This window comes from Notamacropus eugenii, chromosome 5 (genome assembly GCF_028372415.1).
Source record: "Notamacropus eugenii isolate mMacEug1 chromosome 5, mMacEug1.pri_v2, whole genome shotgun sequence".
In the NCBI taxonomy this organism is placed as follows: domain Eukaryota; kingdom Metazoa; phylum Chordata; class Mammalia; order Diprotodontia; family Macropodidae; genus Notamacropus; species Notamacropus eugenii.
In genome coordinates this window covers 141,244,482-141,271,818 of record NC_092876.1, presented here as the reverse complement: position 1 = coordinate 141,271,818, position 27,337 = coordinate 141,244,482, and the positions used below count along the sequence as shown (strand labels likewise).

Here is a 27,337-nt window from a genome sequence, read left to right as displayed (position 1 = left end):
ATCCATTGGTGTAGTGACTTTTAGGTCAGGTAGACTGACAATCTAGGTCAACATAGTTTCTTCAACCTACATTCTTGACAGTTTCTTGAAAGGGAGAGGAGTTCCAATGGGGTGAGGGAAGGGTGGGAAAAAGAGAAGATACATTTCTATTAATTGTTTAAAAACAGAGAGGGGTACAGATGTGAAATGTTGAATGCACTTTAAGATGAGGCCACTGTTTACTTAACCATTTTGCTTTTTTATAACAGACCTCCCATGACATCAGAATTATCTGTAAATATTTATAATATAAAACCAAAATGCATCAATAATTTTTTAAAAGAAAAAAATTAAATGACTTATCCAGGGTCATAGAGCGATTAGGTACCAGAGGCAAAACCTAAACCCAGGTTCTTTTGATTTTAAGGCTAGATTTTTATCCATTAAGCCACTGATTCTCATAAACATAGGGTATATGTTAAACATAAAGTAATTTCAGGAGAAGAGCATTAATAACTGGAAAAATCAGAAATTGTTTCATATAAGAGGTGTTATATGACTCAACCTAGAAGGGAGTTAGGAATTTCAAGAAGCAGACATGAGAAGTGAGGGCATCTCAGGCACAGGTTATATCCTGTGCAGAGGTATGGAGGTGGGACATGATTTCTTTTGCATGAGGAGCAACAAGTAATCCCCTTTGGCTGTGATATAGAGTGCATTGCTTTATGGTAAGACACAGATACAGAACTAGGATTCAGCCTTAAACTGAGGCACAGTGCCAGACAGCATCCTAGACCAGGAGCCATTATGGCATCTGAAGGCATGAGAATTATTTCTTCACTTCCAGGATTTAAATGATTCATAATCTAGCAGTCAGCCTGGAGACCTTTCAGTTTCTCCAGAATCCATTCCCTTAGACTCAGCTTCCCACCTGTCTCTACCCTGTTTTTCCCTCTTCATACTTGTGCTCTTGGCAGGCCATGCTGGTAATAGCTCGAGGAAGAAGACAGGCCATTAATCCCTCTCCTATAGGAACCAATTAATCATAGTCTCATCTAGTTTTTGCAAATGGAAGGAATGGTCAAGAGACTGCTCTCTCTGGCTCTCTGTGGCCAGCTGACAATACTCTAGAGAGAAAATATTTGGAAGTGGATCCAGGTATGGGCTAAGATTGGAGATGAGCTGATGGATTCCCCTCCTGAGAAGTCTTCATGCTGAAATTGGATGACCACTTGTTATGGATTATATTGGAGATCTTCAACTCTCAAATTTTGTGAACTAGGACCAAAGACAAGCTAGGTAAGGTCATGTTGAGCTTGGGGATAAGAACTATGCCTTATAAGAAGCTGGAAAATAGTACAGATGGCTGATAGCCTAGGGTGATTTGAATAATCCTGCCCAGTTGTCTGGGATGTTCTTTAGTCCTTTGAGAAATAATTGGGAAGACCCTAGGATGCTCTATTGCTCTAAACAAATAGAGAGTCTTTCCTTGAGAACATGGCATCCCCAAACAAGGTATCAGAGCCACATGGACACTATATTTGAAACAAGATGGTGATGAGGAACCTCTTGAGTTCTAAGAGAAACAGAGTGGGAAGTCATCAAGGGTAACAGCAAAGAAGAACAGTTTCTGTGACAGCATGTCCATGGCATGCTTCACAACTGTAAGAGCTATATCTTTGACCAGGAGGGGCCAGAAAAAAGGTCTTTAGATTTTTGATGACAATAGCAGGGAAGGGTTGGTCTGAACAGGAAGTGGGGAGGTATTGGGGGGTGGGGTGGAATTGACCTTGGATCTTGGCTGAGAGCAGTGCCTGCCTACAGTGTGGTCTCTGATTGGGCACAATCTAGAAGCCAGCTTGGAAATGTTGTGTCCAGAATTCCCTGAACCAGAAATAGGAAGGATTAAGCAATCAGCCTTAGGATTGTAGATTTAGAGCTACAAGGGACCTCACTTTATATGAAATACTCACACTGGTACCATGAATCTCTTACCTCTATAGCAACATTTGGGACATAAGTGCTATATACAGATGAGGAAACTGAGGTTAGAGAAGTGAACTCACTTGCCCAAAGTCACCCAAGAAGTAAGATGTTAGTAAGTAGGAGAGCTAGGATTTGACAGCTGCCATAACTTTGAGTCCAGCATTCATTTGACTATGCCACAGAGTGGCCTCAAAAATATATGAGTGACCAGGAAAGTCATCTAACAGGGCTCTCTGAGTTCAGATGACTTCTGGTCTACAAACTCGAATGTTGGCTATAACCATCAGAACAAGCTAGAGGATATGCGGCAAAGAAAGGCTGAATGCTGGTATCTTCCCTCTGATTATCTCCAATTTATGCTGCATATATCTTATTTGTACATAATTGTTTACATGTTCTCTCTCCCATTAGACTGTGATCTCCTGAAAAGCAGGGACTGTCTTTTGCTGCTCTGTATCCCTTGTGCTTAGTATAATGCTGGGCATGTAGTATATACTTAATAAATGCATGTTAACTTGACTTGTTGACTTGTCTTAAATTCCCCTCTGATTTCCAGAGATGTGAGCTCATGGAATAGAGTACTGATAGGGGTAGAAGTGTCCCTGAGCTACCATGGTCTCAGCACTGCTGCCTTTTTCTTTCTTGGTCCCTTCCTTCTCCTTGCCTGATCTCCTCCCCTGGGTGGAGACCTTAAGTAACAAGAGCCAAACTCAATTTTCGCAAGTGGTTCCAGGGGAGGAAAGCTCTTGGCTGAGTAGGGACAAGCTCCTATCTGTCTGGGCTGGCTTGGGTCAGTTTTGCCTAGAGGCAGCTCAAGGTCCCTGACTACTGGAGGAGGAAGCAGTGATTCTAGGAAACTCAGCAGGCACGCTGACTCAGCAGTCACAGAAAGAGCTGTTGTACTTTGGGCAACCTCTCCCCTGACATTTGCTGCACACAGAGAGATGCTGGCTCACACAGGCTTCCCAGGCTCCAGTCTGAATGTTCTCTGAGTCTTGAAAAAGCAGGAAGCTCAGAAACTCCAGAGTTCATTTCCCAAACAACAAATTAAAAGAAAGGCATCCTTTCTTCCACCCCCAGTATCACTGACACAGAAACACCAGCTAGCATGGAACTCCCAGCACTTAGGGTTTCAGAGGCGATTCATCACCAGGGAATGGGAATATGGAAAGATGTTTAACTCTGAAATGACTCTTGTGGGGAACAAAGAGGATTAAACTTGTCCCCAGGGCCTCATGTATCATCCTGCTGTGGGGGGATAAGAAAGAGGGAGAAAGTAGTGTCTCTGGTGGAGAAAATGAAGCAAAGAGAAGACAAGAGAGGGAGTGGAAAGCTAGGAAAGAAACAATAAAGCTAAGGACTAGATCTGGAGCCGTGGTGTTAGGAATGGATAGGAACTCTCATTCACCCACTCACTTATTGATTCAATACACATTTATTGAGCCATATTCTGTAAACAGAGCCTCACAATTTAGGTAAGAGACAGACACCTAGATTTGGAGTGGAAAGGAACCTTAGAGTTCATATTGTTTTTCGGTTGTTTCAATTGTGTCTGAGTCTTCATGACCCCATTTAGGGTTTTCTTGGCAGAGATACAGCTCATTTTACAGATGAGGAAACTGAGGCAAACAGAGTTAAGTAACTTGCCCAGGGTCACACAGCTAGTTGCAGTCCAGGTTTGAACTCAGGAAGATGAGTGTTGTTAACATCAGATCAGCACTCTCTGTAGCAGGTGTCTGTATATTCATTTCCTCTGGCATCACTGAAGCACTATGGTACTGTGGAAAGGGCACCTGAATTTAAATCTTAGCTCTACCACTGGATGTGAGAGAACAGGGGTAGTGAGTGACTTAGGTGACATTAGTGACAAGTCACTTAAACTCTCTGGGCCTTAATTTCCTCATCTCTAAAATGAGGGGCCTGGATTAAATGACTTCTGATCCTACTTCCTGTTTAATTATTTTTTAATTTTAAATTTTTTCATTTTTTTCTCAACTACAGGTAAATTTTTTTTAACATTTAAAAAAAAAACATTTTGAGTTCCATACTTTCTTTATTCCTCTCCCCCTTGAGAAGGCAAGAAATTTGATTGTGATTATACATGTGAAATCATGCACAACATATTTCCATATTAGTCATGTTGCAAAAGAAAGCACAAACAAAAAAAAAACCAAGAAAAACAAAGAAAATCTGAAAAGTGTGCTTCTATCTGCAGTTCTTTCTTTGGAGGTGGACAGCATTTTTCATCATGAGTCCTTCGGAATTGTCTTAGATCATTGTACGGATTAGAACAGTTAAATCATTCACAGTTGACCATTGTACAATAAAGCTGTTACTGTATACGATGTTTTCCTGGTTCTGCTCACTTCACTTTGCATCAGTTCCATTTCCCATTTTAAATCCAGGCATCTAGATAACTTATCTCATATCTCTCACAGATAGCAAATGGCAATTTGAATTCAAATTGCCCATAGACAAGATAAGGTGGGAATCTTGCAGTGATGTAGGAAATGACAAGTTGGTAGACTTGGAAAAATATGGAAAGACTTGGACTTATGACGAAAGAAGTTATCCACCCTCAGAAAAGTAGAGGATTATACTCTCACAGAGATGCATATGACTGTATATGTCTATATATGACTATGATTATTGATATCTAAGTATATATATATGTATAGCATGTGTATGTATGGGTATGTGTGTTTATGCATATATGTATATGTATATGTGACTATGATTATCTATATCTAAGTATATGCGTGTGTAAGTATATGCATGTATATGTGTTCATACATGTATATATATATATCTTTGTATGCATATGTCTATATGTGTGTATATGTGTGTATGTTTGTATCTCCATGCTTAAGTGTAGCCTTCTGGGGTGGGGAGGGAGGAAGCGGGGAAAAAAGGACAAAGTAAAACATACACAGCAGAGAACAAAAGAAAATTGCAAGAAAAAAAGAAAAGATGGCTAGCTCTCAACACAATGTGTAGTATCTATTATGTAGGCTTTATTTTATTACTGTATGTTTTGAATCCTCTCCCATTCTGCTGGGCACAGGGCAATGCTTTTTTTGTATCTTTTCTTCTTTTGCATTATTTTAATTTTAGTATATGTTTCCTTTTTTCTTATTTTGTATTAAAGATCTTATTTAGTTTTTAAGTTTAAAATTTTTAAAAATTATGAATAAAAACACCACCAAAATGACTTGCCCAAGGTCACATAAGTTGTAATTAACAGGGGTAGGACATGGCAGAGTCTTTGACTCTTGATCTTACGCTTTTTCCGGTGTACTATCAATCTCCCCATGAAGCTGTAATAATAGTATGACATAAATAGATAAAAATAACACAGTATTTCCTTGATGCATTAGAAAGGTATGCTTTTTTGGGCTCCATGTTCCCATAATGCATGAGCCACAACAGAGAATGTTGCCCTTCAGAGAAAATCATTGAATTGGATTTCCAAGAATTCCAGAAGCATGATCAGGGGTCTAAAGGGTAGGGTCATTACTGACGACAGGGATTGGGGCAGGCTTTCTGGAGAAGGTTTATATTGGGTTATAAAGGGATAGGTAGGGAACAGAGAAGAGACAAGGGCTAGGGATGACATTCTAGGTGTTGGGAATAGAGTGAACAAAAGTATGAAGGTAGGAAAATACAGACATGTTTGGGAGGTAGGACAAGTAGCCAGTTGGAGCAAAGAGTACATGGAAGACGGCTACAATGGGTAAAATTGAGAACATAGGTTGGTACCAGATTGTGAAAGATCTTTAATATCTCTGAAGATATCTGTGAAGATAAAATTAGATAATATTTTTAAAGTACTTTAAAAATCATAACTATTCTTTTTATTTTTTGAAACAGCTAGGTACAGTGGAAGGAGTGTTGGATTTGGTGTCAGGATGATCTGAATTCAAAGCTAGCCTCAGACACTCACTAGCAGTGTGACCCTGGGAAAATCACTTGATCTCTTTCAGTCTCAATTTCTGCATTTGTAGAATGAGGATAATAATAACAGCTCCCATATTTGTTGTGATGATAGAATATTTGGAAAACTTTTGGCAGACCCTAAAGTGCTACATAAATGCTAACGATCATTATTATTAATAAGAACAAATTTGCCTTTGTCTAAGAACTGTAGCCTTGTTCTGTGGCATGTTAGCAACATCTAGGACCCAGAGATGGTAAAGGAACTCCACTCTATAGGGACCTATAGGAGGTGACATGGAGCACTCCATCCACATAACTACCATGTCCATTGGCAAAATTGGAAGTTATCTTTCACAGGCAGATTTATGCTGGGCCCTGGGCAGATGCTAAGGGGACAGAAGATAAGGGAATCATGGATGATGAACTGCTCTTCTGGGCAGAGGGAAAACTGAGATGCAGAGGTAGGCAGAGTTGAAAAATGCTGTCCAGTTAAAGACAGTCATCACAGCAGTGCTTACAATGGAGCCAGAGGAGAAGAATCATTGCCCTGCTTCTTAGCTTTGAGCATAGTAGATATTGAATTGGTATATATGGATGCCACTCTACTACCTTATTATGGTGGAAAGAATATTGGATTTATATCAAAAAAACCCGGATTCAAATTCCAGTCAGGTCACTTGCTACCTTTTTGACCTTGAGTAAGATGCTTTGGTTTTCTAGGTTTCTCTTTTCTCATCTGAGAAAGTCGGGGGAGAGAGATTGGATGAGTATTAGAGATTTAAAACTAGGAAGAATCTTAGAGTTCATCAAGGCTAACCTGTAAAAAATGAATTTTACAGATAAGGAAACTGAGGCACAGAGAGGTTTGTTTACTCAGGGTCACACAGCTGCTAAATGTTGGAGCTGTATTTGAAACCAAATCTTTCTGACTCCAGTTCTTGTTCCCTAGACACATCACTGTGATAATCTTGTTGGCAAGAGGGATCATTGTTATGATCCTATGTTTGAAGGGAGGAGAAGGAAAAGAAGAAGAAGGCAGAACTCAAATCCTGCAGGATCCTTTGCAACAATTCTACTGAAATTGAGCCACTTCTGATGCAATTTGAACAACCTGAGAGGAAAACAAGAAAGAGAAACTGAATAGATCCCACCCAAGTCCCCCTGAATAGTTCTTGATGTCCAGAGCCCTTATTTCTCTGAGTCTTATACTTGCTATCATGTCAAGGAGCAAATTAGTATGTATTATTCATGATTAAGGCCCTGAGCAGCCATCCCCTTGAAGAAGATTACTAGAGAGGACCTTGAACTGCCTGGGAAGCAATGAGAAGCAGCCTGCGTTGTGACAACAACCAGATGGAAAGATTGCACAGCAGAGTGTATGAGAGCAAATTAGGAACTAGAAGGGAGTGGGGGATGAAACAGAGACATCTTGTAAACACTCCCCTCCCCTCCTCCCAGTCTAAAGAAAGATGGCAGTCTTGCTGACCAGAGGGAAAATCAAGGCTGAGGATAGGAAGGAGATTTTCCCTAGTTCCACATGAATTATCAGGAAGGAATTCTGTCGCTCAGCTGGGCTCCTTTTGGAAAATCCTTCATTGAGATTTCCATCTGACTTTTCTAGGTAGTACAGTGGGTAGAGCTGACTTGGAGTCAGGCAAACATGAATTTGACCTCGGTTGAGGTAAACGCCTCAGACGTGTACCAGTTTGTGGGCCAGTCACTTAACTTTGTACATATGCAGTTCTCTTATCTGTAAAAAAATGAAGGTATCTGGACCCATTGACCTCCAAAGTTCCTGTCAGTTCTAAATCTGTGACTCTGTGGTCTGTGTAAAGCATGGAGGTCCCTTCCAATAGGGAAGAGCAGATACTCTGCACACAGCCAATCAGCAGCTCTCTACTTTTGATCCTGCCAACCCAGGAAAGCAAAATAAATTTATAGTGGTACTGATCTCCCAGTTGCTAGACAACTCATCAATCCCTGCTTCTGACAGGGAATATTAATTCCAATGTCCAATATAATGTAACTCTTCCCCACCTTCTACTCAGGGACTGGAGTTTCCTGTTCATTTATATAACTATGGAGGCCTGGCAAAGTTCTCCATTTGTGACAGCCGGATCCAGCTCGGCCTCTCCTGGAGAAGAACTCTATTGGTACAATGACTTGAAATCGAGTGGGAGAGTATGTGGGTCTTAGTATGGCTTACCAGGGTCAGAGTCAGAGATTTCTTGAATGGGATGAATAGGCAAACTCATTCATTCTCACAAGGTAGGTAGAGGGGCATCATGGGAGCTGGGATTTGGATCTGAAATGACAAAATCCTGGATTCCCAGAACTTCAGAGTTATGTGTGTGTTCGTCCTTCATTGCTGAAGAGGACCATGCCATCAGAGAAGTGATGACATGACTTGCACTTGACTTTGTTTTGAGTGAGGGAGGGCTGTGCAGGTCACCAGCCTCACTTCTCCCTCAGAGACAGCTGAATCCACTGACCAGATATTCATCAGGATGACTGGAGATGACCCAGGATGAGGCAATTGGGGTTAAGTGACTTGCCCAAGGTCACACAGCTAGTGAGTGTCAAGTGTCTGAGGTGAGATTTGTACTCAGGCCTTCCTGATTCCTGCACTGGTGCTCTATCCACTGCACCACCTAGCTGCCCGAGTCAAAGGATGTAACATATGTAAAAGAGGGCTTTGCAGACTTTAAAGTGCTTTACAAATGCTAGCCATAATTATATATGTGTATATAAATATATGTATGTATAGTATGTATGTATACCTATACACACATGTAGCTCAAATATTTAGGATTATTTTCTTAAACCAAACCAAACTTGTTTCTGAAAATTTCACTTTTTATTCCTGGTTCTTCTCTCTGAGTCCAAGCAGAACAAAGATAATCCTTCTTCAAATATTAAAAAGTTGCTGTACCACCCCTCTTAAGTTTTCCTTTCTTTAGGTCCAACATCCCCAGTTCCTTCAATCCATTCTCACGGCATCATCTCCAAATCTTTCACAATCCTAGTTGCCTTCCTCTGGACACTCTCCAGCTAATCATTGTTCTTCCTAAAATGTATGTAATTAATTATTCCGTGAAATTCAGCGTATGGTTCTGACAAGACCACAGCATGATTTCAATGTGGGTGAGCTTTTTTGTTTCTATAATAAGACTCTTCTCCCCCATCACTCCCAGATGTGCCATGCCAAGATGCTGTCTGGGAGCCTAGAAACCACTGTGTTTTTCAAGCCCTTCGTCTCATCCTAAGGTATTTGCCCAATTCATCCTGAGTTATAGATCTCCTAGGGTGTTTACCCTCTCACGCCACTCCTGGGAAGCCACAGGGGCTGAGCCCCTTGGAAACCCCAGGAGCAGCTATAGTCACTCACAGTACATGTCCCAAACATTCACTTCTGGTGTGGATGCCAATGAATCTAGACAGAGTATTTTAAACCATTTCAAAGAAAATAATCTCTGCTACTAACTAGTAAACAATTGAAAAAGCATAAAAATCTTATGTCTGCTTAAAGAAACACACACCCATTCTACTCTTCCATTTACCCAGTAAGCAGTGATCAGAGTTGAAAGCATGAAAGTGTAATTTGTTATCCTACTTTAAGAATTTCTAGAGAGTTTTCATATATTAGATAAAATTCCATTATAATGAACTCCACCGGGGATCTCAATTTTTTCACTGAAGTAGAATTTTGTCAGAACTAAGGCACTGCTAAAAATCGCAACACCTGAGGTTGGTTTTGTCATTTTATAATCAGTTGAATTAAAATATGAAAAAAAATGTTCTGAAAATATAGTAGAAGAAAGAAGGAGGATCTATGCCTTCACTTCTTTCCTCCTCCTCTTATTCTTAAATATATATATTATACGTACATGAAGAACTATATACATATATATATATATACTTAAGAACAATAACTGTGTCCACATATGGTTTTGGGGGGGGTTGTCTTTTGTCCTGATTTTATCCAGATTGAGGGCTATGCACAAGCGGTTATGGAAGGACTCTGTGGCAGAGGGATGACCACTGAGAACTAGAAAAGATGCCACCATTCTGTCATGGTAGAGTGAGGTTTGGAATTGCTGAGAGTGCTTTAAAAACAAGAGAGAGAGAAGGGAGAGCAGGGGGAGGGCGAGATAAGGAGGGAAAAGGAGAGAAGGGGAGGGGAAAAGGAAGAGAGGCAGAGACAGACGAAGAGAGAGAGGATTCCAGGCCATGAAGAATGAGTTTTACCTTCCTTCCATAAGCCTGCTTTGCATCAGTCTGTAAGGCTTGATCTCTGATGGAACTCCTGAGAAGAATGTCTGTATAATGTCATTGTTAAAAAATGTTTTGTTTTTGTTTTCGTTGGTGTTGGGGGGAGGTGGGAGGGAGAAAATAAATGCTTGTTAAGTGAAAAAAAAATTTGAAGGGAAGGAAGGATAAGGAAGGAGTATATACTAGTAAACAAAATAGTCAGTCCTTTCAAAAATAAAAACAACAGAATGCCCGAACCAGCGGTGAGGAGGGCTGTCACTGGTCTTCCCTGCAGCTGGGGGCTGCAGATGTGATTGGTGGCAAAGCCTAGAGCACTGGTACTCACTGGAGAACTGGTCGGTATTGATAAGTAGGCCTCTTGCTTCTATCAATATTCTGAGAATGTGGTATTTCTGTAACCAGGATAGTTGGCGGATCAAAAGAGTGGAGGCTCCAGTAACAGTGGAGGTTTGGGAGTGAAAGGTAACTACTGAATATTTTTATTTAAGTGGATTTTCAGGGAGTCAAACAGGCAGAGTAACTGGCCCTGGATTCAGGCTCAGGCCTTTGACTTCAAAGGTTTTGAGCTTTTCAGAGAGAGAAAGTTTGGCCATTCTAGGCAATAAACAACTTGTTCTAGTGATGTAAACCAGGTTTGCAAGGGGTGATGTTGAAATCTTGCTTCATCAAAGAAATCTCTTTCTGTGGATATTATTATAGAAAGAGAACAGGTACAACTGAACCGAATGGGTTAAAAAGCATGGTTGCCAAGGAAACATTTTCCTTATTGGAAGGAGACTGTCATGAGATTTGACACAGACCCAGAAAACCATCCTGTGGTATAGCGGGGGTTTCTTCTTATTTTTTTTTTCTGTTTTGCCATAAGGACAAGAGCAAACAAGAAAATCTGAAGGGGAATTTGAGAACCAGGCCATGCAGAGCAAAGAAAGTCACACACAGCAGAAAGACAAGTTTCTCATTGGCTAAATTGAATAGGGAACTAGAGTGCTTTAAAACTAATTGGGAGAACTAACGAAGCAAATTAATACCTTCTGACCAGTAAGCAGCAGGAGCAGGTAACTGAAGGCTAGGAAAACATCAAACAAACAAACACCTCTCCATGTTGTCTGATGGTTCAATGTACTGTGAACTACCAAGCAGGGGTGGGGAACCTGCGGCCTAGAGGCCACATGTGACCTTCTCAGTCCCTGGGTGAGGCCATTGGATTGGGTCCATGTTTTACAGAACAAATCCTTTTATTAAGGGGGTTTTGTGAAGCTTGGATTCAGTCAAACAGTCACACTTAAGGACCTAGAGAGCCACATGCGGCATTGAGACTGCAGGTTCCCCACCCCTGCACCAAGGCCTTTGTAGAAGCTCTGCACTAGAAGTATGGAGGGACTTAGGACCCCAAGCATAGATTTAGTCAGAGTTGACTACTTAGGTCTGAGAATTATAACCAGAATTATTAAAGATTAGTAACAGGCTCTAGACCAAACAGAGGGGATTTGTATATCTTAAATATTTATCAGTTGAATATCTCTCCTTAAAATGTTAGTCATGAGATGTTTTAGCTAATATGTAATTATTTAAATATATGAAAATGTATTTGTATTTTTATAATGCACTAATATAAAATACATTTTTATATTTTATACAAAATTTGAAAATGCATAAAAAGTAATTAACTAGATTGTGTCCTTTATCTGTGCTCTCTTACCCTTCTCCAACCATCTGAGCTGGTTGATCCACCTACCATTATTAACCCATGGGCCATTGCTGACCTGGTGGCAGCTCCTCCAAATTTTAGGTATACTTACTGCTTGGGAAGACAAAGCCAGTCTCTGTATGGGCATCCTGAAAAGGCAAACTGATAGCAAGTATCACAGGGAGTTTTAGATGGAGCTTTTCTTAGATGGCCTTTGAGAAGTCTGAGGAATGAGAAAAGATAAGAAGAATTGGAAGGCAATTATTGTTTAACAGTGATGCAAACTATTTTGGAAGAGCTTAGCTTTTAGAGCTGTAACTTTTCTCTTCTCACCTTTCCCCCTCCCTCATCAAAGTTTCCTAAAGGCACCATTCCCTGACCTACAGGGACTATGAAAGGTCTCTAGACTCCACTAGCAACCTGGCTCTCTAATTCCGAAGTGTCAAAGCCCTCTCCATCTAAAAATTCTATACTCTAATAGTATGGGGGAGGACAATATTTGTCAAATAGTGTTGACAGGCTACAAGAGAGAAGATGAGAAGATTCCCTGTAAGGTTGTCCTGGTATCATTGTAATGAAAGGAGGGGGACTGTCTCCAGAGGTTTCATTTGTTCCTCACTTTGCAGGGGATCATCAGAGATCCAAGGTCTAATACTCTTGCTTCGCAGTTTCAGAAACTAAACTGTATTAGTTCATTAAGGGATGACCAAGTCCTGATGGATTGATTAACCCTGACCCAACTCATAAATGCTGCAACTTACAAAGCAGATAAGACAGGAAGGTGCAGAAAGGGTGATAGCAGTCTTGAAAATGCACTCTGCTAACGTATGTGTCAGACTAGGCCTGGAAACAGTCTGGATCAGTATCTTACTTAGGAACCAAGAGAGGCTGGTAGATAAAGTCACCTGATTTCCTTTTAAACTGACAACTTTTCCTTGGAAACCCAGAGGACTCTTTGCCAATCTCCCCATTCCAATTCCCTCCTCCCATGCATAGTTTTTGGTGGGGCTGTGTGATTATTTCCTAAACACATTACTAGCTCTCCAGCTCTGTCTGCAGATTCTCTCGTTCTAGGAATGTCACGAATGAATTACCATGCAGAGTTGGCATATAGCCTCAGCCAGCAGGAGCCAATTATTTTAAAATTTTCCAGGCAAATCAGTTCAGATTTTTTGCAGGTTCCTGGCCAAGAATCTTTAGAAAGTCTTGTGACGTTCCTTTTCTAGGATATGTGTGGATGACCCACATACCTCCCCTTCTCCCCACTGCCAGCCTCATAATTTCTGCTCTTTGGTCAGACATGAGCTCACACTCATCTGTAGCAATCTAATTGGATAACTTTCACTTATCAAAATTGTAAATGGATGTTTGATCGGATCAGATTATTAAATTTCTTAATTAGGCAGTACACATTCCCTCTTGCCAGATGGATTGAGCTGCATCTATCTATGACATAACTTAATCGTGCATTGCAATACCATCTCAGTATGGCTTGGAGGAAATATGTTCTCTTGGCTACGGTGAACATATCTAGTCCAAATCTAGGCTGTACAGCATGAGGTAGTGGAAAGAAGAAGGTTAGATTTGGAACTAGGAGATTTGGGTTCAAACCCTGGGTCTGCTACTCAACTGTTCTTGTGAGATAAATGGAGGGAGAAGAAAGGAATAAGCCTTTATATAGCCCCTACTAGATAACCAGGACCTATGCTAAGTGATTTACAAATATTATTTCATTGGATCCTCACAATCCTATGAAATAAGTGCTATTCTAATCCCTGTTGTACAGTTGAAGAAATTGAGACAGAGGTTAAGTGACTTGCTCAAGGTCACACTAAGTATCTGAGGCAGGATTTAAACTCAGGAAGACGAGCCTTCCTGACTCCAGAATCTGTGCTCTATGCACTGCACCACCTAGCTGCCTAAACTAGAGAGATGTAGATCGAATGACAATACAATTAGAGATGCATTTAGAACTAGCTGAACAGGTAATGGTGCAAAGTCAGCTTGGAATAGCCTAGGAGTCTGTGCTTGGCCCTGTGCTAAGTCATTTTTATCAGTGATTTAGAGAAAGGGATATTATCGTATTTACAGATGATAAAAAGTTGGGAGAGATAGCTAATATCCTACACCACTGAGTTAGTATCCAAAAAATCCTGACAGGCTAAAATACTAGAGTGAATCTGATATTAGCACTGGCTCCAGGCTCATTCTCCTACCTCCCACTTGGTCCAACAGATCTGTTCCACACAGTTCACTACTCCTTTCCCACTCAGGACTCTAGGGGTAACCCTGAGGAGTGGAAGACTCTAATACCATCAACCACAAGCCCCCATTCAGTGTGTTCTCCAATATCATTTAACTAGCTAAAATCAATTAGTTTTTACTAAGTGATAAATTCAGTTAATTTAGTAAACAAATTAGCTCTAATTAGTTTAACACTACTGTTAAAGTTGATTTTTTGGAATATGAGGGCCTGACTCCACCTATTTATGCCTTTGTGTTGTGATTCTTCTTATTAGGGGAGCTTGGTGGTGCAGCGGATAGTGTGCTAGTCTTAGTGTCAGAAAGACTCATCTTTCTGACTTCAAAGCTGGCCTCAGACACTTACTAGTTTTGTGACTATGAGCAAGTCACCCAACCTTGTTTGCCTCAGTTTTCTCTTCTACAAAATGAGCTGAAGAAAGGAATGACAATTCCTTTGGCAAGAACACCCCAAATGGGTCATAAAGAGTTGGACATGACTGAAAATGATTGGACAACAAAAAACTTAATTAATTTATTAAATTAATTATGCCTAATCAGATTAGCATCACTATAATTGTTGTTGAATTTTTGGAATATAAAGACCTGATAATCAAGTCTTAGCTCTACCTATTTATACCTACTTGACCTTATTAACTCTAGATCTTATTTTTTTATCTATAAAATGAGTTGTACCTGATGATCTTTAAGGTGCCTTCAGGATCTAAAACCATGATCTTATGAATATTGCTGCCATCTTTTTTAGTCTTCTTGCCATCTCATTACACTGGTGATCATTTTGGACATGAGTTATCAAATTCATTTGAATGGTATACTAATTTGAATGTGTACTGATCCCAAGACATGTTCTGGATTTTTTTAAAATAAATATTCTGTATCAGATTATTTTCAAATCATTTTCCTCTTTCTTCTAAATTAGTTTACTAAACTAATTATTACTACTAATGTTGACCTTTTCCTACAAAAGGACATTTACAATAAAAGTAGAGTTAAGACTGAAGTACAAAACCATCTCCTCTTTCCCCCAAACCAGGAGATACACTGCTTCCTCTGCATTCTCACTCTGTCCCTGGGGAAAAGATTCAAAATCATTGCTGTAACATATTCCTGTCTCCATTTTAATTCAGTGATGGGTACTTCCTCACCCTGGGAATTATTTTCTCTCTTCCTGAAGTACCTATTGAGTTCATTTCTGTGTATGGTATAGCCAGAGGCTACCTGGCTTATAGGACATGATATAGTAGGTTTTTCATCACTGGAAGTCTTCAAACAAAGGCTCAATGTTCATTTCTTGAGTGGGGTGTAGTTGGGTTTCCTTTGGGGTGTGAATTGGACTAGATGGTCTCTGAAGTCCTTTCTAATTATAATGTGATTCTGTGTTATTTATGTGACATTGAGTATATCGCTTTCCCTCTCTGGGACTCAGTTACCTTATCCCTAAACCGAGTGAGTTTGAATAGATCAGGAATGGGGAATCTGCAGTCTTGAGACTATATGTGGCCCTCTAGATCCTCAAGTGTGGCCTTTTGACTGAACCCAAATTTTACAGAACAAATCTTGGATTCAGTCAAAAGGCTGCACTTAAGGATCTAGAAGGCCACATGTGACTTCAAGGCCACAGGTTGCCTGCTCTTGGACTAGATGATCATTCTATCAAAGCACCTTGGGAATCATTTTGGACACGAGTTCTTAATTCATATTGTAGGTACAAAGGCAATGGAGATTAATTTGAGTGTGTACTCATAGTAAGACATGTCCTGGAAGTTGGGATGCTTTTGTTTAATTGTTGTATAAATATTTGGTATCAGATTATTTTCTGGTCATTTTCCTTTCTCCTAAAGTGGGGGAGGGTTGGCCGGAAGGGAAAAAAAGATGAAAAGATTGTTCATAGGATTGTGGTTTTAGATCCTGATGGTACCTTATAGGTTATCAGGCACAACTCATTTTATAGATGAGGAAACTGAGGTCTGGAGGCATTAAGGTCATATAGGTATAATTGTGTAGAGTAGGATTTGATACCAGACCCTCATATTCCAAAAATTAACAGCAATAATTATAGCATTTATATGGTGCTTTAAGATTTGTAAAGAATTGTATATGCGTGTGTATGTGTGTGTGTATTGTCCCATTTGATTCAAATCCAGTATAATTTCTGATAGACCACACTGTAAAATGGGGTTCCAGTTTAATTGGGTTCATATTGATGTAGGTTTGACTGTGATTCTTCTCCTTTTGAAAGTCTAAGAATTTCATAAGGTCCTTTCCTGGGTTTGTAGTATTACTCACAAATGTCAATGATGAAGTGGGTTGTAATGGACCTAATTGTGAGATTTCAGTCTTGTTCACATCATCTTGTCTAGGATTCTGTCTCCTCAAAAACAATCCAGGGGACATCTGCCTTTAGCCCCCTTCAGTATTTTAGTAAAACTCAGTTCAATGGAGGGCAGGCAGATACACAATGGATAGAGAACCTGGCCTAGAGACAGGAAGACCTGAGTTCAAATCTGACCTGAGATACTTACTTGCTGTGTGACCCTGGACAAGTCATTCAATCCTGTTTGCCTCAGGAAACTTTCTCATCTGTAAAATGAGCTGGAGAAGGAAGTGGCAGATCACTCCAGTATCTTTGCCAAGAAAACCCCAAATGGGGTAATGAAAAGTTGGACACAAGTGAACAAAATAGCTCAATCTAAGGAGCCTTCAGGACATTCCTGATTCCTAAACTAACTTGATTTTGATTTGTATAATTCTGAGATCTATTCCACCTAAAGGCTTGATGATAAATGTTTAACAATTGCATCTCAAGGAGAAGAAAATGCACTTATAAGTTTAATCTGCATTATCAAAACAACCAATCAAATCATGATTTGTAGCCTTTACCCTTTCTGAGGTATAAATGCTCACACAGAAAATTTAACAATCAGCTTTTGTGATATGATTTAAGCTAAATTCATACCACCCTAGGGATGACCTCATTCATCCCTACTCACCTCCCCTACTTCTTCAACTGCTGTCCCATCCTCCAGCATCTATTTTGTCTTTCTCTTCCCATCCCCTTTCCCCCTAAACTGTATACAACAGAAGTGAAATTTCCGGGTTCATTTATGGGAGAAAAAAAAAGAATATGCTGATAGAAATACAATACTCCAGGCTAAGGCAATTCAAACCATGTAGGAAGGACAGAAAACAACCAGGTCACAGTCTGCATGGTACCTAAACTTTGTATTCTATTCTATTTAGCTGTAATTAGTTTGGTCAATGATGCAACCCTAAAGCTGGGGTATCTTACTCTCTTGTGACTCTCCTGCTGCCTTCTGGGTCAGAAGGCTTTTATGGAACATGCCTTATGCTAAGGATATACTGCCTCAACGTCTACACTGAGCTCACTCACCTATTACATATATAATGCCAGGCTAATTCTCACCTGACCAGGATGCCTCTTGCTGGCGTGGTAGGTCTTGGGATATTTGCCCATTATTATTACCTAATCACTTGCACCTAACTTCTATTCTCCAAACTAAGAGGAAAGGAAATACAAATGAATTCAAACCAAATATCAGTGTTTCAGTCTCCTCAAAAGTGTTAATGTAGACAGCTAGGTGGCACAGAGGATAGAATGTTGGGTCTGAAGCTAGGAATATCTGTGTTCAAATTCAGCCTCAGATGTTTACTAATTGTGTGATGCTGGGAAGTCCCTTTACCTCTCTCTGCCTCAGTTTCTTCCTCTGTAAAATGGGGATGATAATACCTACTTCCTAGGGTTGTTGTGAGGATCAAATGGGACAATATTTGTAAAGCGCTTTACAAACCTTAAAGCATTGTACAAATGCTAGCCACATACAGGCCACCTCTAAAACTCGAGAAAGATAATTTCTTTCTTCACATGGGTTTTATGTTTTTTCTGTTGTGGTGGTGTTTTTTAAATAGACTTTTAAGTTATGGGAGTCCTCTGTTGATCCCCAGCAAAAAGCCAATGAGGGTGGAGATGATAAAATTTTGCACAACTCTAGGATTTTAGTAGTCACAATGCTACAAGAAAGAGAAGCAAGATTTATGTCTCTTGATTGTCCCTCGTCTGTCATTTAGCTTTGGACAAAATTATTCTGTAGACCTAGAATCTCATGGCATCTCCCTCTCTTATTGGAAGACCTTTTCCTTTTATGAAGTCTGTCCAAAGCCTGCTATCTTTATGATCTCGACAAAAATTGCCCAGGGTCATTAATACACACACTCCCTAATTAAGCTGTATGGGATATGACAGATGGATAAATGACATCCACATGCTTCCATTGTCCCCTTGGCAGTTAGCCCTATGGCAATCAATGGGAATCAATATAGCCTGATGCTGATGGTGTGATCTAATCGTTTGTTTCTGTTCTGGTTTCATATGGCAAGATATTCTTGGCTAATGATTGGGTTCCCACAATTGGAATATTCCTGTGATTCTGGGATCTCCTTGTGCACAGTGTCAGGCTGCATCCCTTTTTAGTACAGTTATATAAGATGGTATATTTCTCTTCAAATCTCCCCTTACAATGTGAGTCTATGGAGAAGGGTCTTATCTATGTTTTTTGGAGAGTGGCATCCCTTTGAAATGGGACCCATTGTGCAGATAGAAGAGATTTGAGGACCTGACCTAAACTGGCCAGATTATGAGGGGGAACCACCAGTAAGCCACAGATGAATCTACACAGATTTTTGTCAGACAGTGTAGCTGTGAGCTGCCCCCTTTCTCAAATCTTTTATATATAACATTCAGAGAAAAAAAGGAAAGCTGAAACTTGGGGAAACTTTCTGCCTTGTGAAAACAAACTCAATTGAATTAATTTCTTGGGTGTGATTAGGTCTTAATCCAATTAAATACACAGTTCCTTAAAAAAGGTCTTTAATACTAGAGGTTTTAGGAAAACCTGTGGGAAAAATTGTTGTAATAGATGATATTCTTTTATCAAGTGACCATAAATCACAACCACTCCCATATTTTTTTTAAGTGTGCAAACTTACGGAACAAAGGATAGGCAGGAGGTGCTACTGTCTTAACACAGAACATAGTGGTTCCTGGCTCATGAAGATAAAAAATGGTCTTGAAACCATTCCTTGTGGTTAAACACACAGCCTAGGGCTGAAATTTTCAGCCCTTTTTTCGATGTCAAGTTACTATTATCAGTGACCACTTTGGAGGACGCTTAGGCAGGGCCCAGTCAAACACCAGGAAGGATGTTCCTATATCAGCCACTACTTAGCAATAAAAGGCTTGGGGGAAGTAATTACCTCTGCCGTGCAGCAGGGAGGTAATGTGAAGTGTTGACCAGGAGAGAAAATCCTACTTGTAGAATCTGCCAGACTGAATACAGACACTGAGGGTTGTAGGTTATTATTATTTTAAGCTTGACTATATTTTGAAAGGTGAGGTTCAGAATTACATCAGATAAAAGTTTGGTTAATTCTCAATCATGCCTTGTTTTTATATGATGTCAGAGGCACTCGGGTCTTTAAAAGCTGCTCTATTGATCGAAATAATGTCCTCATTTGGTGTTGATTGACGGATCTTTTGATTCCCTCCGTATTAAAATGCTAATGGTTTGGGGGTAAGAGCCCCTCCAGAAGACAGCCATTATTTCAAGAAAGGATGTTCATGACCTGCACTCTTCCCTAGAGAAGATGGAGCACTATCTGGGCCCTTTTAAATCTCATCTCCCAGGGGTGATGTATTTAAACAACATGAAACACAATTAGGATCGTTTTCAAAAGGTTACAAATGACTTGAAGAGGTTGTCTGAGAATGGCTGACTCCCCATGTTAAAGACCTGTGAGTCAGTCCTGAGAACAGCTGGAGCCTTAGTCCAGCACCTCTGTGTGAGTCAAATTAACATCAACTTTGAAGCTATTTTTAGCCTCCCACACTTGATTTAATATTTTCCTGCCTCTGCAGCCTGCAGGCTGAGAAGGAAGCTGAAGACTTGGAAAGCAGCACCTTTGGGCATCATATCATCCCTTTTCAGTTCTTCTAGCGAAAAGAAGAAACTGGTCACTAGCTTATCGTATCCCCAACTCACACTAGACAGCACAAGTGGGTGGGAAACCTCATTCTTTAAAGGGAGGCATGTTATTACTCTGGCCCAATCATATGAATTCCATTTTTAGGGACTCTAGGGCCAATTGCAGAGCTAAATTCTGGGGATTTCTGGGGAGGAAATTCACTCTAAGAATTTATTAAGCACCTACTATGTACAAAGGCACTAGTGATACAAGAACAAAGATGAAAATGTTTCTGTCCTCAAGCATCTTACAGTCCACCATAGGATAATTAATTCAATTTGACAAACATTTATTTAGTTTCTGCTAACTGCAAAGTGCTATATCCTACTTAAGGAGTATGAAAACAAGACTAAAATGGTTTAGCAATTTCACAACATGACTCCCATGTGATGAAATCGTCAAATTATTCCAGTCTTATGTATGTATGTATGTGTATGCATGCACATGTACCTATACATATATGTGTGTATACACATACATACAACTGATCCCATCAGTGCTTTACATTCTACTCCAGCTGGGGCATTTAATTGCCATCTGCCTTACCTGTACCCTTTAGACCTATCACTTGCACTTCCACTTTCCTCTCCTGTGGGACTTAACCCTTTTGATTATGGAATGTCTTTCTTGTAACATGTTCTGTCCTTTTCAGAAAGTTCATAACACAGTCCACTATATGTGAGTTGTTCCTACCATGCCTCAAAATCCACCCTGGATATTTTTACATTATCCATTCTGCTTCCCTCCCCTTCCTTTATCCCTACCACCCTTGCTTTCTAGCTCAGGAATCATAATGAAATCAATATTTCCATCACTACTGGAAAGGGTTGGTCTGCCAATCACCTTCCCTATGGCTCCACTCATCATCTCTGTGATTCTCTAGAGCAAAACACCCTTCCTTGACCACCATTCCCCTACATGAGTCGCCTCTCCTTATGAGAATGAAAGATCCTTGAGGATAAAAACTCTCTGTTTCCCTTTTGTATTCGTATACCTAGTGCTTAATATAGTGTTTGGCACACTGTAAGCACTTAATGATTTTTTTTTATTCATTCATCCTAGGAATATGTATTCTGCAACATATATACACATAAGTAGCAAATATATATTTGTAGATACACATACATACACACTATAAATATATATATATATGCATATATGTATACACACTTACACAATAATGCAAAGTAATTTCAAGAGGGAGTAACACTAGTTACTGGGGAGATCCATAAAAGCCTGATATAGGAAGTATTACTGAGGCATTCTTCCAAGGAATCTAGGATTCTTCAAGGCAGAAGTGAGCCAAAGTGCATTTTGGACATAGAGCTCAGTCTATGAACAGTCATAGAAGCAGGAAATGGAATACTAAGTTCATGGAACAGCTAGAATGGAGAAGCAAAACAATGTGAAATGAGACTCAAAAGCTAGACACGAGCAGATTGTAAAGGGTTTTCAATGCTAAACCAAAGAGATTAAATTTAATCCTAGAGGCAATAGGGAGCTTTTGAAGAATTTTTATTGGGTAGAATGGTAGTGCCGTGGTCAGATCAATGCTTTATTAGGATTATTTTGGCAATTGTGTAGAATATATATTGGAAGGGGATGGGACTATTAGAGCTACCTGCCACATTTTAGAGAAGGTTAAAGTTTCAAAAGAGTACTGCGTTATGTAATTTGATCCTCACAACAATCACATGAGGTCTGTGTGCTTAAATACTCTCATCTTCATTTTTCAGGTGAGGAAACTGAGACCCAAAGAGTTTATCCATTGCCACACACGTAGCAAGTGCTAGCTTTGGAACTAGTCAAGTCAGTAAGCATTTGTTAAGGACACAAAGAAAAAGCATTCAAAGAGCTCCCAGCCTAACAGAGGACAGAAGACAAATAAGATATATTCAGAATAAATTGAAGGTACTAAGACTGAGGAGAACTAAGGAAGGTGAGGTTTTAAATGAGATTTGAAGGAATCCAGGGGAGCTAGGAGACAGAGATGAGGAGGGAGAACATTTCAGGCACAGGGAGAGACAATGAAAATACCTAGTTGGGAGATAAAATGTCTTATGAAAAAAGCTGCAAAGGAAACCAGGGCCACTGGATTACAGAGTCCATGGTAGGGTGCATGGTGTGAGAGCACCAGGAATGGGCCAGGTTTTGAAAGGCTCTTAAAAAAATAAAAGGAGAATTATATATTTCATTCTGGAGGTAATAGGGAACCACTGGAATGATTTAATCAGACTTGCACTTTAGGAAGATCAATGTGGAGGATGAACTGGAAAGAAGAAAGATTGGAGGCAGGGAAATCAACCCCCTAACATCTGACACAATGCCTTGTACATATTAGTCACTCAAAAAATGATAGTGAGATTGGATTGGATAGAAAAACCTGAAAGAGTGAAAAGAACTAAAGAAAAGGACGTAGGAAGAGACGTTAATGGCATGAAGCTAATCCCCCACCTTACAACATGGGATGTAAAAAGGAGCAGGGTTCTTAGAAAATGTGGTTTGAGTCCAACCTCCAACATTTAATTGCTGTATGTAATCCTGGATAAGTTACTTTAAAATGGGGGCAATACTGGTATCCCTGCCTGAAAAAGTTATGATGAATAAAGAGTCACTTTATAAGCGTGAGCAATTGTGTTTTGGAAAGCATAATATGCTACACAAGGCAAGTTACTATCACCATTAATAATTATCCTTTCAGTCTTTAAAAGAAGTTAGAATGGAAGGGGTACAGGATGACAAGACTACTTTTCAGTTCCATTTGGGATAAGGGTGGGTCCCTTTACTTTTATTAGTGGAGATAACTCCAGTTGTGAAAATCTTTCCTTTGATACAGTTCTACAACTAGTTTGTAACTTGGCATTCTTATACAGTTGCTGGGGTGTGGGTACTAAGAGATCTTTCCCTACCAAGCCTGAGCCTTGGACCACTCTTCCCATACACTGCATTTGTTCCTAATTACAAGCTTTTGAATGAAACCATAGAAAATAACAAATCTGTGTTGACGGGATCCATGACATACTTATGCTACATAATCTCAACTGGTCTGTAGTGTTGCAAGACAATCCTTTTACATATCAATGATTAATTCATTATTTCACTGACTATAGAAGCTTTCCCAAATCTTTCTCTCCTCAAAACTTCCTATGACTTTCTTCTATTCTTTCACCTAAGAACCTTGCCTCATATTTCACTGAAAAAGTTGAGGTTGGGGTGGAGCCAAGATGGCAGAGTGAGAGCACCTACTCACCTAAGCTCTTACACAAACTCCTTCAGATACCTCTAAAAAGAGAATCTGATCAAATTTTGGAGGTGTAGCATCCAATAGGAGACAGATTGTGGCAGATTTACAGCCCAGGACAGACTGGAAGGTCGATGGGAAGGATCTGTTCCATGGGAATGGAGGAGAATACAGTTCACAGTACAGCCTGTCCCTGCCATGGCAGGACAAACAGGAAAGCCCTGGGGAGGTCTGAGGAAGTGGCAGCATGGCCAAATAGTAGCCCAGGGTGGGAGTCCAGTGGACCCGAGCCAGTGAGAGCCACAGTGCCCCAGGCATCAGAAGCAGCTGCTCCTGAGACTGTGAGCCAGAAGATGAAATGTCTGTAAGTCAATTACTTGAACTTCCAGAAGCCCAAATGGTGGAGTGATAGGTAAATTCTCTCTTCCCCTCCCATTGTTGACCTTGAAAGAAACATAAAATATTTCCCCAGAAAAATCCTGAATCAGTGGGATCAGTAGAAGGGGCAAACAGTCTCATAGCATGTGAGGCTAGGAAAATTGCTAGGGGGTATTCCTCTTACTGTGGCAGAGGACCAGAGCTGTCCCAGACAGCCCCACTTACACAAACCAGTAGGAGATCCAGAGCTCCAGGAGATGGAGCTGCAAAACCACCAATACCAGGAGCCCAGGCAGGCCTCAGGGCTCCAGGGAAAACAGGAAGACACTAGGGCAACTGGGATCACCAAGTGCTGAGCCTGCCTTTGCTCTAGCTCTGTTGAGGAGATCTCCCATGACCAGACCACCCCACCCCCACACTTAACAAGCTAGCTCCAGGGCTAATCCAGGGAAACACAAAAAGAAAGAATTCACCTGGCCTTTGCTTTCTCACACCAGCCAACTCAGCACAAGTTTCTTTAGCTTCTATCTGAAAGAATCAGAGGCCGTAATACAAAAAGAATCATCATCATGAATAAGAAGCAAAGCAGGAAGGAAAAGACCATAGAATCTTTCTATGGGAACAAGGTCCAAATCAAGAATACCAAAGAGGTCAGTATTGAGACTATACTCCCATTTGAAACTTCAGAAGAGACCATGAATTGCTTGCATGCAAAAAGAGCCCTGTTGGAAGAGCTGAAGAGGGAAATAGAAGAAGAAATGGCCAATGATTTTTTTTTAATTAATTAATTTATTTAACTTTTAACATTCATTTTCACAAAATTTTGGGTTCCAAATTTTCTCCCCATTTGTCCCCTCTCCCCACCCCAAAACACCAAGCATTCTAATTGCCCCTATCACCAATCTTCCCTCTCTTCTATCATCCCTCCCTTCCTTTGTCCCCATCTTCTCTTTTGTCCTGTAGGGCCAGATAACTTTCTATACCCCTTTACCTGTATTTCTTATTTCCTAGTTGTATGCAAGAACAATACTCAACAGTTGTTCCTAAAACTTTGAGTTCCAACTTCTCTTCATCCCTCCCTCCCCACCCATTCCCTTTGGGAAGGCAAGCAATTCAATATAGGCCATGTCTGTGCAGTTTTGCAAATGACTTCCATAATAGTCGTGTTGTATCAGACTAACTATATTTCCCTCCATCCTATCCTGCCCCCCATTGCTTCTATTATCTCTTTTGATCCTGTCCCTCCCCAAGAGTGTTGATTTCAAATTGCTCCCTCCTCCCATTGCCCTCCTTTCCCTCATCCCCCCTACCCTGTTTATCCCCTTCTCCCCCACTTTCCTGTATTGTAAGAGAGGTTTTCATACCAAAATGAGTGTGCATTTTATTCCTTCCTTTAGTGCAATGTGATGAGAGTAAACTTCATGTTTTTCTCTCACCTCCCCTCTTTTTCCCTCCACTAAAAAGTCTTATGCTTGCCTCTTTTATGAGAGATAATTTGCCCCATTCCATTTCTCCCTTTCTCCTCCCAATATATTTCTCTCTCACTGCTTAATTTCATTTTTTTAAAGATATGAGCCCATCCTATTCAATTCACTCTGTGCTCTCTGTCCCTGTGTGTGCATGCGTGTGTGTGTGTGTATGTGTATGTGTGTGTAAAATCCCACCCACTACCCAGATACTGAAAAGTTTCAAGAGTTACAAATATTTTCTTTCCATGTAGGAATGTAAACAGTTCAACTTTAGTAAGTCCCTTATGACTTCTCTTTACTGTTTACCTTTTCATGCTTCTCTTCATTCTTGTGTTTGAAAGTCAAATTTTCTTTTCAGCTCTGGTCTTTTCATCAAAAATGCTTGAAAGTCCTCTATTTCATTGAAAGACCAATTTTTCCCCTGAAGTATTATACTCAGTTTTGCTGGGTAGGTGATTCTTGGTTTTAGTCCTAGTTCCTTTGACTTCTGGAGTATCTTATTCCATGCCCTTCTATCCCTTAATGTAGAAGCTACTAGATCTTGTGTTATCCTGATTGTATTTCCATAATACTTGAATTGTTTCTTTCTAGCTGCTTGCAATATTTTCTCCTTGACCTGGTAACTCTGGAATTTGGCCACAATGTTCCTAGGAGTTTCTCTTTTTGGATCTCTTTCAGTTGGTGATTGGTGGATTCCTTGAATACTTATTTTGCCCTTTGGTTCTAGAATCTCAGGGCAGTTTTCCTTGATAATTTCATGAAGGATGATGTCTAGGCTCTTTTTTATGATCATGGCTTTCAGATAGTCCTATAATTTTTAAATTGTGTCTCCTGGATCTCTTTTCCCAGTCAGTTGTTTTTCCAATGAGATATTTCACATTATCTTCCATTTTTTCATTCTTTTGGTTTTGTTTTGTGATTTCTTGGTTTCTCATAAAGTCATTAGCCTCCATCTGTTCCATTCTAATTTTGAAAGAACTATTTTCTTCAGTGAGATTTTGAACCTCCTTTTCCATTTGGCTAATTCTGCTTTTTAAAGCATTCTTCTCCTCATTGGCTTTTTGAACCTCTTTTGCTAATTGAGTTAGCCTATTTTTCAAGGTGTTATTTTCTTCAGCATTTTTTTGGGTCTCCTTTAGCAAGGTGTTGACCTGCTTTTCATGCTTTTCTTGCATCTCTCTCATTTCTCTTCACAGTTTTTCCTCCACCTCTCTAACTTGATTTTCAAAATCCTTTTTTGAGTTCTTCCATGGCCTGAGCCCATTGAATATTTATTTTGCCTGTTTGGGATACAGAAGCCTTGATTTCTATGTCTTTCCCTGAGGGTAAGCATTGTTCTTCCTCATCTGAAAGGAAGGGAGGAGATATCTGTTCACCAAAAAAGTAGCCTTCTATGGTGTTATTTTTTTTCCCTTTTCTGGGCATTTTCCCAGCCAGTAACTTGACTTCTGGGCTTCCTCTTCACACCCACCTGGCCTCCAGATCCGCCCAGCCAGCATTTGGGGTCTGAGATTCAAATGCTGCTTCCCAGCCTCAGGGCTTTCAGCAGGGGCGGGGCTGCTATTCAGTGTGAGATTAAGTTCAGGTGCTTGGGTGGGGGCAGGGCCACCACTCAGGGCTGAGTTCCCTCAGGGGGTTTATGCAGAGACCTTCAACAATGAATCCCAGCTCCTGCTAGCCTTGGGAGCCCCCATCCACCGCAGCTTCCGCTGCTGCCTCCCAAGAGGGCCCAAATTACGGGGACACCCCACTCCCCTCTTGGCCACCCAAAAAGACTCTCTCACAGACCCCCTCCACCTGTGGGTGGAGGGACCTGTGCTGCTGCTAGAGATTCTGTCCCTGAAGCCTGCCTGGATCTGCTCCTCTCAGTGCCGCGCAGCCAAGGCAGGGCTGGGCTCCACTCTGGTCTGGTGCACGACGACCCTTTGGGTCAGCCCTCCAGGTCTCTCTGGAATAGCCATCTCCTCCACTCTGTTGTTCTGTGGCCTCCACTGCTCCAGAATTTGTTGGGAGTTCCTCCTTACAGGTAATTTGTGGGCTGTGAGTTTGGAGCTAGCATATATGTGTCTTTTTACTCTGCCATCTTGA

The 27,337-nt window shown here is 40.5% G+C and overlaps 1 long non-coding RNA gene across 2 annotated transcripts in view; it reads right to left on the bottom strand.

The window, feature by feature from the left end:
- LOC140505266 (uncharacterized) overlaps positions 1–27,337 on the bottom strand; it is a 92,834-nt gene that overhangs the window by 54,359 nt on the left and 11,138 nt on the right. For both annotated transcript variants that reach the window (XR_011967433.1, XR_011967435.1), the window contains exon 3: positions 11,973–12,083. This is a non-coding gene — a long non-coding RNA (uncharacterized lncRNA). The remainder of the gene's footprint in view (positions 1–11,972; positions 12,084–27,337) is intronic.